The sequence below is a fragment of the Ranitomeya variabilis genome, chromosome 3, assembly GCF_051348905.1.
Source record: "Ranitomeya variabilis isolate aRanVar5 chromosome 3, aRanVar5.hap1, whole genome shotgun sequence".
Classification (NCBI taxonomy): Eukaryota; Metazoa; Chordata; class Amphibia; order Anura; family Dendrobatidae; genus Ranitomeya; species Ranitomeya variabilis.
Window position 1 is genome coordinate 153,372,456 of NC_135234.1, and position 19,354 is coordinate 153,391,809.

The following is a 19,354-nucleotide window of genomic DNA, read 5'->3' on the forward strand; positions in this document are numbered from 1 at the left end:
CCGAGCCTACCCGTCAAACGGGTGCCGTCCCAACCAGAACACCAGGGAGGGACGGAGGATTAGCAGAACATCATCTAATCGAGTTGTGAGGGAACTTAAGAAACAGACACAACAGTTGTGGGGGACTTTCTGTAAGCACAGCAGGGAAGGACCACAACACATAGCGCTAGAAGGAAGGCACCGATTTCCACCTGTGAAGAGAACTCTGGAGGTGCCATTGGACCGGTCGGACTTGCGCAGCCTGGTAAACCGTGTTCCGGACTGAGGACCCAGAGATCTTCAGTAAAGAGGTAAAGAGACTGCAACCTGGTGTCCTCGTTATTTACTGCACTGCACCTCTACAGCGTCACCACCATCATCCATATCTATTATTCACTGTACGCCCCTCGGCAGGGTCACGGACCGGGGCCTAGCCACCGTGACAACCCCAGAGCAGAGACTCAGAGGCCCGGTACCGGGGACCCCTCAGCCCTGCGGCAGCGGGGGCGCTACAGATTTTGGCGTCACGAACAGGATCTACTTAAGCCTGAAGAATCAGGTCATGTGTGCCTTGGAACTGTGATTTACTGTACTTTATTGAGAGACTGTGTGCTGCGCCATTTACCGCCAAAAATCCGCCGCCATTGCAGCGCTGAGGAGAGCGCAGGAGAAGAGGAGGGGCGTGGAGTAGGCGTAGGCAAGCTGGAGAGCGCGAACAACAATGGCCGCCCAGTCTAAATATTTCTGTGTCCTGCGGACGTGTCCGTCAACAGCCGAGGTCCGCCTCCTGATCCTGTTTGGAGGGTGGAGACCATGGAGACGGGGCCGCCCACGAAAGAGACCGCGGGAAGAGGACATTGGAGAAGGAGAAAAGATGGCGACACCGAGAACACCGCGTGGGACTGACCCGATCCAGCCTGAGGCTGCGCCACTCGACATAGCCCCAGACGCGCCAACTTTGCGAGGATTAACCCTCACGGGGCCACCGATGGGCCGACCCCCCTTACCACCGTCTGAGGAGTGTGTGGCCGCAGCCGAGGCCCGACAAATAGCACGCCGCTTGGAGGCTGACGCCCGCGTGCTCGCTCGGCTGGGTCAGCCCACGGAGATCCGTCTGTCTCCAGTGTCCCCGACTCCTCCCAACCCGGCCGCAGCTGAAGGTATGCTGCAAGCACAGGGCATGAGGATCTTGCCGGAGGCCGAACACCTGCGGCACCTGATGACGGCGTGGCGGAGCCGGCCCCAGCCTGCAGTTCAGATTGATATGACCAGCGTTGCAGAGATCCCATCGTCCCACTGGGGTGTAGTGGTCTCCTTTAACCCCCGACATGGAAGAGGGGTTATACAGGAGATCGGGGAGCCGCTACAAGTCCACGTGGACCGAGAGGAGGTGGAACATTGCGGTGGAAGGTTCGCTCGCGACCTGGAGCCAGGTGATGCCGTAACTTATACCAGGTGGAGGAGAGCAACAGGCGAAGCTGGCTGGATGGCGCGGGGCGTTCAGCGGTGCGTCGCGCTCCAGGCCGCTGCAACCCCCGAAGATGAACCTCCCGCTGAAAAGACAACGGAACCTGACCTTGCGGAGCAGCGGGGGACCCGGACCCACCATGTGCCTTGGGGGCGTGCCGGATCCTCGGTGAAAAGAACATCCCGGCGAGGGATCCTGTCGTTGTTGGGGCGGGACCCGATCCTTGAACCAGCAGGACGACCCGTTGGTCTGGTGAGGCCCGGGAGGAAACCACCTTCCTCCCCGAAGAACGAGTAAGCATGACCGCTTTAAATATGTAAATAGTTCTCTGACTGTTTGTTGGTTTCCTGTTTTGCTGCTAAACCCGTCCAGGGTTAACTCTTAAAGGGATCCTTCTGTTGACCCGGGATCCCTATTGTTTTGTTTTTGTTTGTTTTTTCTGAAATTTTTGCACAAGTTTATAGTTGAAAAGAACTGCTGAAATCATGAACAGTGCATGATGCGAACTTTTTGTATATAGTTTGCACCTTATTAAAGGTGCTCCTTACTGGTTTTACTTAAAGAAGGACTCTTTGTGAAGATACCACACTGGAACCTTTGCTGAGTATGGACTGGTAGCTTGAGAAGACACGCTACCTCATAGAGACTTGGTCCTCTCTTAAAGGGGATGTCCATTTGCCGCACTTAAACGATGATATTGCTTTAAGACAGGTAGCAATAATGTTTTGACGAAAGAAAGTGATGATAATGTTTACATGAGTAAGTTATATGTATTTGACTAGTTAATTGTGAAGAAATGCTGATGATGTTCTCTGAAAAGAAAAAGTGAAAGATAGAAGAAGGATGCAGTGGGCCCGTAGGGATAGACGTGATGTCCAGCATGCATGATAGAGAGAAAGATAATGAGAAGGCTTAATGTTCAATAGAAAATGTTTTTGATAATGTTGATAGATAGTTAGGATAGAAGGTAAACCCTGAGTCCTCATAGGAGTCATGTAGAGATGGCTCAGTGCTCTTAAACTGAAAATAATGTTATGTTCTATACCGTGTATAGTAGTTGAAAAGGCAGTAGGCCCGGGCTGAACGGGGCGGTCCTGCATAGAAAGGAGAGGCAGTAGGTCTGGTGCCGTTAGGACAGGCGGTCCTGCAGATTTAAAGAAGGGGAATGAAAAAGTTAAATTGCCTTATAATGTGATTATAAGAAGGCCTTAGTGGATACAGAGTGTATGTCCTTAAAGGCAATGTTAAATTATTGTTCAACAATTTTGCACTTAGTAGAATACCCGGTTGGGTAAGAAGAGTTATTTATAGCATGTTGCTATGATATCTAACCATGTTTGTAACGTTCAAGTGTCCTCACCTCCCATAAAGGGAAGCTCTGTTCAAATATGCTTATTGTTATTGCACTCAACAAAACTGTATGTCTTTTTGCTAACTTGTATTGTTGTTTTCTTCTCAGTCCCGGAGTACTGTGTTTAACCAGGGGGGAGTGCAGCGCCCCAGAGTCCTGGTCGTTGCAGTACTGTGGCTCCGCCACTATGGGGAGCTATGGTGCGTCTGATGGCACTGAAGGAGTTCATCGGATCAGGTATCACAGACACCAATACATTTCACAGTCGGGCCTCCGGGGGGAGCTAAGGGTTCTATTCACTAGGCCACTCCCCACCATAGTGGGTAAACTGGGGGTCAGGCAGGAAGTTAGATCAGAAAGCTGACTGGGTTGGAACCAGGCAACACCTTGTGGCAGAGGGTGTTGTGGGGGAAGATTCAGTAGGGTCTCTGTCAGGGGTGGGATCCTGACAGAGGCTTGGCAACAAGAAAGAACGTAACGGGACCGTGCCTGCTCCGGGTAGCGGCGGTGCCCAAGGAAGGATTAGAAGCGAGATAGATTGTGCTGAGTGAGAAACGAGATCACGCAAAGGAGAATACCAGTAGGAGTCATGCTGTAAGACCGAAGCAACATCCTACTGAGGCGCACTACCGGTGGCCGGAACGCCGAGGGAGTATCATAACATTCAGCTTCAAGCAATACTCCAAACAGCGGCAGGACAGTCAGTCTAAGGCGGGCTATCTAACTTATATCACCTATGCAGTCTTGGGGGGCAACTTGTGTAGAAGGGCGACTCTAGGGTCCCGGAAGAGCTCCGAGCCTACCCGTCAAACGGGTGCCGTCCCAACCAGAACACCAGGGAGGGACGGAGGATTAGCAGAACATCATCTAATCGAGTTGTGAGGGAACTTAAGAAACAGACACAACAGTTGTGGGGGACTTTCTGTAAGCACAGCAGGGAAGGACCACAACACATAGCGCTAGAAGGAAGGCACCGATTTCCACCAGTGAAGAGAACTCTGGAGGTGCCATTGGACCGGTCGGACTTGCGCAGCCTGGTAAACCGTGTTCCGGACTGAGGACCCAGAGATCTTCAGTAAAGAGGTAAAGAGACTGCAACCTGGTGTCCTCGTTATTTACTGCACTGCACCACTACAGCTTCACCACCATCATCAATATCTATTATTCACTGTACGCCCCTTGGCAGGGTCACGGACCGGGGCCTAGCCACCGTGACAACCCCAGAGCAGAGACTCAGAGGCCCGGTACCGGGTACCCCTCGGCCCTGCGGCAGCGGGGGCGCTACAAGAGCATTTTATAAAAACGTGCTTCACAAGGTATGTCCACCCTTAACTATCATTTTTAACTATATTGCATTACTTATTTGAAACTGATTCTGAGTTAGGGCTTATTCAAACATCAGTACAAATATGTCCGAGTACAAATCGCTAATGCACGGACTGGCCACGGATCTCCTCACATGAATGTGACAGCTTCATATATTTCTAAGACGATCTCACACTTGGGTCAGGAGAGCTATGGCCAGTCCGTGCATTGCAGTCCGATCTTGGACCAATTTGCACGGATGTCTGAATGTGCCCTTAAAGTCTGTATGAAAGTCCAGAGCTATATCTTCCTGCAGGGCAATGGTTAATGGCATTGATTTATGCAAAATGTTAGTTGTAGCGAAGAAATGGTTTACCGCAGGATAGCAGTGTAGTATAGGCAAACTGGAGATTGGCTTACAGAGAGGCATTACCTTACTTGCAGAGTTGGCAACTTGGTTGGTGCTTAGGTCGTGCTCTGTGAAACCCCTCCACCTTCCAGTAGCATCCCACAGACCACCCTAGAATTCAGGACCGTACCCTTTTCACTCCAGGATGCCCTGAATTTGCAAGGTTTGTGTGTCAAAATTTGCAAAAGTCTCAAAAATATATATCTTTGTACCGTGTTAGCCAGTAGATAGAAAATATTAAAATTTGAGAGTCCTCAGAGGTTGATACCTTTTAATAGCTGTTGACCAATTAATTTACTGGCAGCTATCTCTCCCTAGTCCTCCATACACAGGAACAATATGCTCTCTTATGAGTGAGCCGCTCCCAGAGGAGTCTTGTCTCGTTGAGAACGGGATCCAAGAAGTATCATTTCTCCTTGCAGAGAGTTACATGTTAGGCATGCCAAGATAAGGAGACTTAAAGCCGCAATGCTCCTCTGGGAAATATGCAAATTGACTCTGCAGAGAGGAAGAGGACTTGAACTCTAGTGCCATCTATTGGATGTAGCAATCCTAAAAGTTAATGTGGTAGTCAGAAATTGTAGATATCATATCCTTATCGCCCCAAATATCATCAGTTGGTAAAGAATCCGGAAACCGTCATTTCCATTAGACTGCTAGCTAAGCCTACTGGTATCAGTGGTTTTGGGCGATGTTAGTCTAATGTATATGTCTGTTCTACTATATTCTATTCCCAGTTATATCTGCTTATGCTTTGCTACTAAAACATCTTTATACTTGAATGATTATAATGCATCTATGGAGGATTCAATTAAAGCTAAGAAAGGGAAATACTTTTAAAAGAAACTGACTTAATTTTAGAGACATTTTGATTTTACTTAATGCATGTATTTTGGCAAAAAAGCATTTTCTGAATAGGGCTTTATTAAAATTGTTGACTATAGTGTCTGTATATCACAGTATATCGCAGATTTAAAAAGAAGATAACATTCAAATTTGTCACTGACCTTATCTGACAGACTCTCCCAATAGCTATTATCTGTCTGGTGCGAAACTATCTTCAATTTTCGTTCATGACAAAGTCAAAATTGCTTTGTTCATAAGCAGATGAGCTCACACAATTTGATCAAAATGTGTGCTAAGTACCTAACAAGTACAGTCCAGCAGCAATACAATGCGAATCTATAGCAGCAATACAATGCGAAATAAATGAAAGCAAGGAAACACAAATTGGCAGTGCTGAGGAGGTTAAATAAAAAAATGCCCCTGAAGGTGAAAGATTCCCATTGGAGATGAACAAGCACTAAAATGCTCATATGCTAGTTACTCGAACCAACAAATTCCTAATGCTCGGATTCTTATTTCGAGTAACGAGTATAATGGGAGTCAATGGGAAATCCAATAATTTTTCCTTCAAACCCTACAAGGAGATCTGGGAAGACAGTGAAAATTTTGTAATGGATGGAAAAACCACTGAATGAAAGGAGAACAACATGCGGAAGACCCCTGGAAGCATCTATGACTCCCAGAATGCTGCTAAAAACAATGGTGTCCCATTTTTACTTTGCTTTAAGGACTGACAATAAAACATTCAAAATCAAAGAAAAATTAAAGTTTACAGGAAAAAATGTTAATGAACATTCTTTCCTGTATATTAACTTGTATATAAGGCAAAATGTAAAAAGGATTTTAAAAAAAGAATAATTTAAGTAAACCAAAATTGAAATTTGTATTAAAAAATTGGAAATTTCAGTGTAATTTATCAAGGAAACAAGAGCTGCCAAAATGTGATGGAATAGAGACTCAGATACACCCTGTATTAGCCATAAAGGAGGGCCTCATACACATTTTGTTCAAATTGTCATGTAGTGGTACTCCTAGATTCATAAGGGCTATGCACTAAGTGAAAAGTCTGCCAAACATTACAAACAGGGTCATTCATAAACCCTTGAAGGCATCAACTACAGTATCTCATTCAAATATCATGCACAAAGGCCAGTTGTGGTACTCCTACACTCATAAAAGTTCTGTACAGTGCAAAGCCTGCCAAAAATTACAAGCAGGGTCATCCATAGACCATTGTAGGCAACAACAGGATGGTCTCATTAAAATATTTTGAAAGTGTAGTCGATGAACTCCTACACACATAAAGGCTTTGCACAAAGTGCAAAGCCAGAAAAAAAATTATAAGTAGGGTCATCCATTCATCCATAGACCCTTGAAGGCAACAACTGGAGGGCCTCATTCAAATATTGAAGATTAAAAACATTTCATGTGCTGCTGTCATCTGGTGATATGGAAAAGTTGGGGCTAATCAAAGTTTTGTTTAATTTTTTATCAGAGTGAGCTTGTCATCACTTTCTATTGACAGGCAAAAGCACCTGTCTGTCTTGACCTCCCGGTGGTACTAAAAACCTGCTCAGACAAGATGCTAGCGGCAGGGCAGCTCAACACCTCCAAAATATAGAGGGAAAGATCATGCCAGGTGTCCAGCTTTGATACCCAATAGCTGAAGGTCGCAGACGAATTAGGTAGTACACCTTTTTTGTCGGCCAAGAATTGCTTGATCACCTTTAAAAACATTTTTATACTTTAAATACCAGGTCATCAGGGCCTGGACACTAGGATGGTATCATGAAATTGACCTAGGCCTTTGATAGTGTACCCCTGCTTCAGCTGTGGGTCTCCCTCTCCTCTCCTCCTTGGTTGGGCAAGGAAGCTTTCCCCTTGCCGCTAACGTTGTTTGATGGGAATTTTTTGCCAACATATTTTCTACAATGGCATTATGCTATAACACCATTTTAGTAGACCTGTCCCTCTCAGGAAGGAGAGATGCAAGGTTCTCCTTGTAACGCCGATCTTGCAGGGAGAACAACCATTACTCTTTTTTGGCAAAGATGTATGTAACGCAAGAGTCATGGGAAAGGCAGTGGTACATAAAGTCTGCCATAAGTGCCAAGGTTCCTACAGCCAACAATTTCCTGTCTCCACTATGATGACTACTATCCATCACCTCCCCCATCTCTTCCTCATCATTCCCCTCCTTAGCCCACTAACATAGGAAAAGCAGGACGAATCTTGTGTGGGTATTAGCCTGTTTTGCGCTATCAGCTCCTGATCCTCCTCAGCCTTCACGTCCTCATTGTTACTCAATCGGTACTGAGCAGATGAGATGAGGCTGAGCTGGGTAGTATCTCCCTGTCTCATGTCTTCCTCCATCTGAACGTGATCCACATGCAAAGCTTCATGACACAATGGGAAACCTCATAATTCACTAGCAGTACACCTTACTATCTAATGATTCACTACATTGCTTGACAATTCTCTAGGGGAGAGGATTTCTTTTATACAAGATTGCAGGGGTACTACTTAGGCTACTTTCACACTAGCGTCGTGCACTGCACGTTGCTATGCGTTGTTTTGTAGAAAAAATGCATCCTGCAAAAGTGCTTGCAGGATGCGTTTTTTCTCCATTGACTTGCATTAGCGACGCAGTGCGACGCATTGCCACACGTCGCAACCATTGTGCGACGGTTGAGTCGTGTTGCGTCGGACCGTCGCCACCAAAAAACATTGCTTGTAACGTTTTTTGGTGCGTCGTTCCCGTCTTTTCCGACCGCGCATGCGTGGCCGGAACTCCGCCCCCGCCTCCCCGCACCTCACAATGGGGCAGCGGATGCGTTGAAAAACAGCATCCGCTGCCCCGTTGTGCGGCGCATTCACTGCTAGCGTCGGTACATCGCAACGACGCAATTCGTCGTGCGTCGTCCGACGCTAGTGTGAAAGTAGCCTTATGCTAAATGTATCTCAGCAACAGGCTGAGAGCATTTAGCATATGTGCACACACTAGGCGTGCCGCCTGAGACCAGAAAGTGACAGGGAAGCAGGAAGATGGCAGAAACCACACCGCGAGGCTGGGGCAGTGAGTAAGCTGGCGCACATGCAGGGAGGGGGACACCATGCAAGGGTGCCGGCAATAGCGCTATATGAAGTTCCAGCACGTGGTGATATTGAGGAGGGTAGATATCGTATCTAGGGTTGAGCGAAACGGGTCGGCCATTTTCAGAAGTCGCCGACTTTTGGCAAAGTCGGGTTTCATGAAACCCGACCTGACCCCTGTGTGGGGTCGGCCATGAGGTCGGCGATCTTCTGAATCTGGTATCGGAATTCCGATACCGAGTTCCGATATGTTTGTGATATCGGGAATCGGTATCGGAATCCATATTTAAGTGTTAAATAAAGAATCAAAATAAAAAATATTGATATACTCACCCTCGGACGCGCCTTGGTACTAACCGGCAGGCTTCCTTCCTAAGAATGAGCGCATGAATGACCTGCGGTGACGTCGCGGCTTGTGATTGGTCGCGAGTAGTGTTGAGTGATACCGTCCGATACTTGAAAGTATCGGTATCGGAAAGTATCGGCCGATACCAGCAAAGTATCGGATCTAATCCTATACCGATACCCGATACCAATACAAGTCAATGGGACTCAAGTATCGGACAGTATCCCTGATGGTTCCCAGGGTCTGAAGGAGAGGAAACTCTCCTTCAGGCCCTGAGATCCATATTAATGTGTAAAATAAAGAATTAAAATAAAAAATATTGCTATACTCACCTCTCCGACGCAGCCTACACCTTACCGAGGAAACCGGCAGCCTTGTTTGCTTAAAATGCGCGCGTTTACTGCCTTCCGTGACGTCACGGCTTCTGATTGGTCGCGTGCCGCCCATGTGACCGCGACGCGACCAATCACAACAAGCCGTGATGTAATTTTCAGGTCCTGAATGCCAAGAATTAGGCATTCAGGACCTGAAAATTACGTCACGGCTTGTGATTGGTCGCGTCGCGTCACATGGGCGGCACGCGACCAATCACAAGCCGTGACGTAATTTTCAGGTCCTGAATGCCTAGAATTAGGCATTCAGGACCTGAAAACTACGTCACGGCTTGTTGTGATTGGTCGCGTCGCGGTCACATGGGCGGCACGCGACCAATCAGAAGCCGTGACATCACGGAAGGCATTCCTGCCCACAAGCGCTTGTCCACGTGTTGATCATTAAGTGGACGATCACAGTAATCGTGTTAGTAAGGACACAGGTGATGTTTCAGGACATATGCTGGTACAAGGTGGGGATGCCTCACCGGGAGAAATGGTGGCTGGGGACTGATTACCGAGTGGCCAATTTTGTACACCTGTGGTAGTCCAATTTTGGTTTTTATTTCAAAGAAAATTACACAAAAACTAAGTTATACAGTATATATGACAAGAGTCAATTTTTTCTAACAAAACCATTTGGTGAACTGTACCAGGCAAAACAGTTTTAAAAAATTTGAACCAACCTTCACTTTACACAAAGCACGGTAAACTGCTTGGTTGATTAATTGAAACTGTAACAAATTTTGGAAAGTTTTTTGATAGTTATATACACCACTGTAATGTAAAAATAATGGCGTTAAAATGTAGGGATGAAAAATTGAATCCATAACAGTTTTTGGCAGGGTTCTATGGAGTTTTATATATCATTGTAATGTAACAAGAACCACGTTAAACTGTATGGATGAAAAATTGAATTCATAAACATTTTTGGAATGGTTTTTTTTAGTTCTATATACCATTGTAATGTAACAAGAACTTTCTTAAACTGTATGGATGAATAGTTGAATCCATTATAATTTTTGGAAAGTTTTTTTTAGAGTTCTATATACCACCATAATGTAACAAGAACTGTATTAAATTGTATGGATGACTAACTGAGTAAATAAAAAATGTTGGAACTTTTTTGGTAGTTTTATATACCACTGTAATGAAACAAGAACAATGATAAACTGTATGGATGAATAATTGAATCCATAAACAGTTTTGGAAGTTTTTTTTGCTTTATATAGTAACGAAATTTAACAAGAACCGCGTTAAACTGTATGGATAAATAATTGATTCCATAAAAATGTTTGGAAGGGTTTTTTTGAGTTTTATATACCACCTGTGAGGGATCGGCTGTACAGTAGACTCTGGTTCACACACGGGATTTAGTTCACTATTTCCAACCAACATGCAGTTTATTAAAAACAGTCCACAAATCATCAGGGTCTTAAAGTAAACGGCCTCTTTCAGGTAAACAAAGGTACAACAGAGCAAAACAGAAAATGACAAGTCCATATAGCACACGGCTCAGCCATTTAAATGTGAGTCTTTTCTTCTCAGACTCCAGCTGAGTCTGAGCAGCAAGCACATGCAGTGCCTCCTCACCTTGCAAAACACGCAGACCAAGTGAGACAGCCCAAGCTGCCTTAAATCACACCATCCAAGACCTGGACTGGAGGTGAGTTGCTGATCCCACCCAACTCCTTCAGCCGTTCGTAAAACCCGGACCCATAATACAGGCTCATAAAAACATCTCTCAGCACTATATGTGCTGGAGCCTGCTTCTCCGGGTCCTACATCACCGAGGTTTCGCACCTGGGGGACACATAACCCCATCCATGACCTGTATAGCTGCCACCTTACACACTATAGTGTAACAGTTTATGGATGACCAATTGAATCAAGCAAACTTTTTCCAAAAAATTTTGGAGTCTCATGTACCACCAAAATGTAACAGAAGGCACATAATACGCTATGCATGACAAATTGAATCCAGACAAATTTTTCAATGCTTTTTTGGAATTTTATATACCACCGAAATTTAACAGAAAGCACTAGTGATGAGCAAGTATACTCGTTACTCGGGTTTTCCCAAGCATGCTCGGGTGCTCTCCGAGTATTTTGGCGTGCTCGGAGATTTAGTTTTCATTGCCGCAGCTGCATGATTTGCAACTGCTAGACAGCCTGGATACATGTGGGGGTTGCCTGTTTGTTAGGGAATTCTCACATGTATTCAGCCTGTCTTGCAGCCGCAAATCATGCAGCTGTGGCGATGAAAATTAAATCTCTGAGCATGCCAAATACTCAGAGACCACCTGAGCATGCTCGGGGACACCTGAGTAACAAGTATACTCGCTCATCACTAGAAAGCACCTAATATTGTATGGATGATTAAATGAATCCAGACAAAATTTTCAACTCTTTTTGGAGTGTTATATACCACCAAAATGTCACAGAAATAACCTAATACTGTATGGATTACTAACTGAATCCAGACAAATTTTTCAATGCTTTTTTGGAGTGTTATATACTACCAAAATGTCACAGAAAGCACCTAATATTTTATGGATGACTAATTTAGTACAGTCAAATTTTTCAATGCTTTATTGGACTCTTATATACTATCAAAATGTAACAGAAAGCACTTAATACTCTATGAATGACTAATTGAATCCAGACAAACTTTCAATCCTTTTTTGAAGTGTTATATACCACTGAACTGTGACAGAATGTACCTAATACTCTATGGATATCATGGGTGTGTCAGAGGCTGCAGACCGTCGCTCTGCATCTGACTGAAGAAGGTCTCAGCAGTTTGCTTTGCAGACTTCTTCCTGGTCCTTCTAACTCTAGGACCCATTGTTAGCCTTCCCCCGGCTCTTGTTAACTCACCTGAACCGGGGTGTTTATATCTACCTGTATCTACCCATCTAGCTTCGGGTAGTGCTGGATCCCCTATCATGTAGAAATAGGCGACAGCCCACGTGTGTTACTTGCACCATCGCCTGCTCCCACGTAGGAGGTGTAGAATCCCAAGAACAATCCAATCTCTCGGGGGTGGTAGTAGCCCCATCTAGAGCCACATCTAGGAGCTTCTCTCAGGCCCGTTCATTCCTCAAGCAGGGTTCATCCTGTTCCCTTTCTTCTCAGATCACACCCACCGCGTAGAAGCAATGTTGCCCCTCAATTGTTAGAATCATGATCTCTGTTCAGCAGTCAGCTCTTGCAGCCTTCGAGCTAAGTGTTCCACCTTCATCTTTACCTGCCAGCTGGTTGAACGAGATGTTATGACAGGTCCTAAACTCTAAAACTCTGACCAATCCCCCCCCCAGATGTCATCTCTCAGTACCTTGCAGCTAGAGGACCCGGTAGCATTTCTCCACTCAGATCCTGGCTCGCCTCCTTGTCTCTCCAGAGCATCGTAGGCTCTGCAGTCTGCTCATCTGTTCCTGTAATACTGTATACATGAGCAATTGAATCTAGAAAATAAATTACGATGCTTTTTTGGAGTATTACATACCACAGAAATGTACCACAACCACGTAATACTCTATTGATCAAAATATTGTAAATTTTTTCACCCCCCAAAAAAAGGTATGATCACGTGCAGCAGATATACAGTGGGGCAAAAAAGTATTTAGTCAGTCAGCAATAGTGCAAGTTCCACCACTTAAAAAGATGAGAGGCGTCTGTAATTTACATCATAGGTAGACCTCAACTATGGGAGACAAACTGAGAAAAAAAAATCCAGAAAATCACATTGTCTGTTTTTTTATCATTTTATTTGCATATTCTGGTGGAATATAAGTATTTGGTCAGAAACAAAATTTCATCTCAATACTTTGTAATATATCCTTTGTTGGCAATGACAGAGGTCAAACGTTTTCTGTAAGTCTTCACAAGGTTGCCACACACTGTTGTTGGTATGTTGGCCCATTCCTCCATGCAGATCTCCTCTAGAGCAGTGATGTTTTTGGCTTTTCGCTTGGCAACACGGACTTTCAACTCCCTCCAAAGGTTTTCTATAGGGTTGAGATCTGGAGACTGGCTAGGCCACTCCAGGACCTTGAAATGCTTCTTACGAAGCCACTCCTTCGTTGCCCTGGCGGTGTGCTTTGGATCATTGTCATGTTGAAAGACCCAGCCACGTTTCATCTTCAATGCCCTTGCTGATGGAAGGAGGTTTGCACTCAAAATCTCACGATACATGGCCCCATTCATTCTTTCATGTACCCGGATCAGTCGTCCTGGCCCCTTTGCAGAGAAACAGCCCCAAAGCATGATGTTTCCACCACCATGCTTTACAGTAGGTATGGTGTTTGATGGATGCAACTCAGTATTCTTTTTCCTCCAAACACGACAAGTTGTGTTTCTACCAAACAGTTCCAGTTTGGTTTCATCAGACCATAGGACATTCTCCCAAAACTCCTCTGGATCATCCAAATGCTCTCTAGCAAACTTCAGACGGGCCCGGACATGTACTGGCTTAAGCAGTGGGACACGTCTGGCACTGCAGGATCTGAGTCCATGGTGGCGTAGTGTGTTACTTATGGTAGGCCTTGTTACATTGGTCCCAGCTCTCTGCAGTTCATTCACTAGGTCCCCCCGCGTGGTTCTGGGATTTTTGCTCACCGTTCTTGTGATCATTCTGACCCCACGGGGTGGGATTTTGTGTGGAGCCCCAGATCGAGGGAGATTATCAGTGGTCTTGAATGTCTTCCATTTTCTAATTATTGCTCCCACTGTTGATTTCTTCACTCCAAGCTGGTTGGCTATTGCAGATTCAGTCTTCCCAGCCTGGTGCAGGGCTACAATTTTGTTTCTGGTGTCCTTTGACAGCTCTTTGGTCTTCACCATAGTGGAGTTTGGAGTCAGACTGTTTGAGGGTGTGCACAGGTGTCTTTTTATACTGATAACAAGTTTAAACAGGTGCCATTGCTACAGGTAATGAGTGGAGGAAAGAGGAGACTCTTAAAGAAGGAGTTACAGGTCTGTGAGAGCCAGAAATCTTGATTGTTTGTTTCTGACCAAATACTTATTTTCCACCATAATATGCAAATAAAATGATAAAAAAACAGACAATGTGATTTTCTGGATTTTTTTTTCTCAGTTTGTCTCCCATAGTTGAGGTCCACCTATGATGTAAATTACAGACGCCTCTCATCTTTTTAAGTGGTGGAACTTGCACTATTGCTGACTGACTAAATACTTTTTTGCCCCACTGTATATTTAGTAACAGGCTGCAAACCCTAAGCAGTGCCTAGAGACTGTATTCTGCCTATATACCACCATACTTTAGTAATGTCATCAGTACAAAAGAAAATTCTTACACATGCTGCCAAAAGTCACCTCCAGTGTGCATGCAAGTAGGCAGATCTATTTGTACTAGCATGCGCACTAGTACCTACCATTTGTATGTTCTTTTTAACTCCTGCGGGGGATTTTAATGTTTTCACATGATTAGGTGAATATTTTAAGCTTAAAAAACTCCAGTTTGTTCTCTTATTTTTGGTAAATGCAGAATGTATCTGCTACAAACAGCAAAGCACAGATTTATCCCTTACAACGGCGGTTAGTATGATGGCTCAGAATCAGCACCAGTATCAACGCTAGAGAACTCTGATTCGTTCAACTGTGCACACAGAGTGCTGGACAAGCTCTCTCTGCCTCCAATAACAACTGTTCCTGAGCTGTGCAATGGTGTCAGTGAGCCGAGCAAGGAAGCACCTGTTCTTTTATAACCTCTTATGATGTCATACTGCCAGCCAATCACAGTAATGCCACTACCAAGATGGCTACGGCACTACTGTGACTCGCAGGCAATAACCACATGTTTATTTGCTGAGTAACATGCACCAAACATGCAGGAATTCGAGTTTCAAATTCGAGCATCGCCGAGTGTCGAGCACCTCCGTGCACCTAGATACTCGAGTGATATCTGATTATCACTGAGCACGTTCTCTCATCCCTAGTGGCCATATCTTTTAAAGCTTAAATAGAATTTTGTTCTCAGTGACCATTTTACCTAAAAAAGACTTAAATAGGAACTGTACTTTTAACAAACGTTGCATAGATCAATAGTACAAGCAAATATAAGAAACTTTATAGCAAACTTTATCAAAGAAACATTTCTCCAAATATAAACCACTTCTTTATCTCCCCTTGACTTCTGAACTAAGAAAAATGATCTTAATGCTGTCTGGTTCAAGACAAAATGGACTGCATGCACATGGCAGGGCTGTGTGCATAGAACATTGAAAACTGTAAGGAAAATAAAAGGGGAAGAGGAGTAAAAAGAAGATGAAGAACAAAGGTAGACGGAGACACAGAAAGATCGTGTTGAGTTTTCCAACAAGTCTTTTGCCTTACTCAGGAGCTGGATTCACATTTACACAGCTCTGTACTGCTGTGTAATGACTTGCTCGCAGCTACTCCTGTCCATGTGCAAACTAAATAATGAAGAGCAGAAATGTATTGGTGTTTGCTGTGCTACCTATGGTAGATAATGTAGTTGCTAGTTTCTAACACCAGCGCAGAGTCGACTGAAAATGTGAGATTCAGCCTGCAGAAAAAAAACTGGTTAGAAATGCAGGATACAAGAATGGCTATAACTATAGTAGATGCAGTTTCAACTAAGCCCTGGATCCTAGGGGTCCCAAAAGGTCACTGGCTAAAAAATGTAGACAATTACTAATTATGACCCGTGATAGTTGATGGCCCTGTTGAAGGATATTGAATATCGGGGCCCTTTAGTATCAAATTATGTCACTGACGTCATAATATAACCAGAAACATTGTTATTCTTCATGTACACACAAAAGTTCATTATAAAATAGTACTTAGATATATAATGTAGTTACCCTTTAAAGAAAATACAATTTTGCAGAGGGAGTCACACATATTGAACATAATTATGTCACACAAATGTTGTCTACCATTACAAAGTACACCATCTTCTAATGCATTAAAGCCCACCAAGAATTTATTTGCCACTGAATGCCAGTCTTTTTTTTAATCTTTAGATTTTGCACAATTTGTCACATGCGTTATTCCTAAGTAACCAATAGAGGGAGTCCAGCAGCAAGAAACATGCAGTAGATAACACCAAGTGCAGAGTCAGCTCTCTGCATTGTATTTGTTACCATTTTATCCCAGAAATAAGCATTAATGAGGTGGTAGGCATTTTGTAAGCCCAGAGACTTGTCTTCTTTACTAACAAGCAAATAACTACTGTATATGGAGTTTGCATGTATTCCCTGTGAATACATGGGTTTTTTTCATACTCTAGCTTGTCTTCAGTTCAAAACATGACAGAACATTAGTTTCTATGTTACATATTACACATAAGAAAGGTAAACATTAGTGATGAGCGAATATACTCGGTACTCGAGATTTCCCGAGCATGCTCGGGTGTCCTCCGAGTATTTGTAAGTACTTGGAGATTTAGTTTTCAGCACCGCAGCTGAATGATTTACATCTGTTAGCCAGCATAAGTACATGTGGGGATTCCCTAGCAACCAGGCAACCCCCACATGTACGTATGCTGGCTAACAGATGTAAATCATTCAGCTGCGGTGCTGAAAACTAAATCTCCAAGTACTTACAAATACTCGGAGGACACCCGAGCGTGCTCGAGAAATCTCGAGTACCGAGTATATTCGCTCATCACTGGTAAACATAAAATAAGTACGGTAATTCTTGTAATTCATGTGCATCTACTGCACTGATTTTCAACTTGACTGCAGTGAGTGTCTGTCTCACCATGTAGATTAGAAGTCTTGAGAAACCTGTTCTGTACATAGGTGCAAGTTCTATGGGTGACCTACAGTGTCTTGCGAAAGTATTCAGCTTCCTGGAAGTTTTCAACCTTTTCCCACATATCATGCTTCAAACATAAAGATACCGAATGTAAATTTTTGGTGAAGAATCAACAACAAGTGGAACACAATTGTGAAGTTGAACGAAATTTATTGGTTATTTTAAATTTTTGTGGAAATTCAAAAACTGAAAAGTGGGGCGTGCAATATTATTCGTCCCCTTTAACTTAATACTTTGTTGTGCCACCTTTTGCTGCGATTACAGCTGCAAGTCGCTTGGGGTATGTCTCGATCAGTTTTGTACATAGAGAGACTGAAATTCTTGCCCATTTTTCCTTGGCAAACAGCTGGAGCTCAGTGAGGTTTGATGGAGATCGTTTGTGAACAGCAGTTTTCAGCTCTTTCCACAGATTCTCGATTGGATTGAGGTCTGGACTTTGACTTGGCCATTCTATCACCTGGATATGTTTATTTGTGAACCATTCCATTGTAGAGTTTGCTTTATGTTTGGGATCATTGTCTTGTTGGAAGACAAATCTCCGTCCCAGTCTCAGGTCTTTTGCAGACTCCAACAGGTTTTCTTCAAGAATGGTCCTGTATTTGGCTCCATCCTTCTTCCCATCAATTTTAACCATCTTCCCTGTCCCTGCTGAAGAAAAGCAGGCCCAAGCCATGATTCTGCCACCACGTTTGACAGTGGGGATGGTGTGTTTAGGGTGATGAGCTTTGTTGCCTTTACGCCAAACACATCTTTTGGAATTGTTGCCAAAAAGGTCGATTTTGGTTTCATCTGAAAAGAGCAACTTCTTCCACATGTTTGGTGTGTCTCTCAGGTGGCTTGTTGCAAACTTTAAACAACACTTGTTATGGATATCTTTGAGAAATGGCTTTCTTCTTGCCACTCTTCCATAAGGTCAGATTTGGGCAGTGTACGACTGATTGTTGTCCTATGGACAGACTCTCCCACCTCAGCTGTAGATCTCTGGATCTCTGCAGTTCATCCAGAGTGATCATGAGCCTCTTGGCTGCATCTCTGATCAGTCGACTCCTTGTCTGAGATGAAAGTTTAGAGGGATGGCCGGGTCTTGGTAGATTTGCAGTGGTATGATACTCCTTCCATTTCAATAAGATTGCTTGCACAGTGCTCCTTGGGATGTTTAAAGTTTTGGAAATCATTTTGTATCCAAATCCGGCTTTAAACTTCTCCACAACAGTATCATGGACCTGCCTGTTGTGTTCCTTGGTCTTCATGATGCTCTCTGTGCTTCAAACAGAACCCTGATACTATCACAGAGCAGGTGCATTTATATGGAGACTTAATTGCACACAGGTGGATTATATTTATCATTATTAGGCATTTAGGACAACATTGGATCATTCAGAGATCCACAATGAACTTCTGGAGTGCGTTTGCTGCACTGAAAGTAAAGGGGCCGAATAATATTGCACGCCCCACTTTTCAGTTTTTGAATTTCCACAAAAATTTAATATAACCAATAAATTTCGTTCAACTCACAATAGTATTCCACTTGTTGATTCTTCACCAAAAATTTACATTTGGTATCTTTATTAGTGATGAGCGAGTGTACTCATTGCTCGGGTTTTCCAGAGCACGCTCGTGTGACCTCCGAGTATTTATGACTGCTCGGAGATTTAGTTTTCATTGCGGCAGCTGAATGATTTACAGCTACTAGCCTGCTTGATTACATGTGGAGATTCCCTAGCGACCAGGCCACCCCCACATGTACTCAGCCTGGGTAGTAGCTGTAAATCATTCAGCTGCCAAGATGAAAACTAAATCTCCGAGCAGTCATAAATACTCGGAGGTCACACGAGCAATGAGTACACTCGCTCATCACTAATCTTTATGTTTGAAGCATATGTGGGAAAAGGTTGAAAAGTTCCAGGGAGCCGAATACTTTCGCAAGGCACTGTATATCTGTCAGACACTAATTTGGATATGTCCTAAATATTTAAAGTTGGAATACCCCTTTAACTCACATCAGTCCTTGCAGCAACTGGGGGGAAAAAATCTAAAATTAACTTATTAACACCTGGAGAAACCCCATACAAACACAGCAACTTTTCTTCGTTCCCTATTCCCCTACTTTTTCTAGGTGCTGCACAAGACTCCTAGGGGGCAAATCAATTATGTATATCTAATGCCACCAATTGGCACGCTACACAAAATAAAAATATTCCCCCTTAAGACCTGTGTCAGAGGTGTCTCTTTTACCTAAATCAGATCAACTGTTTCTGCACTGATGAGAGGCAAACACAGTGAAACACATATCTGCAAATGGAGAGCATAGTTTGGTTTCTTATCCTAAGTAGAGATGGGCGAACCCCAACAGTAATGCATGGACACCGAACAAGGACTT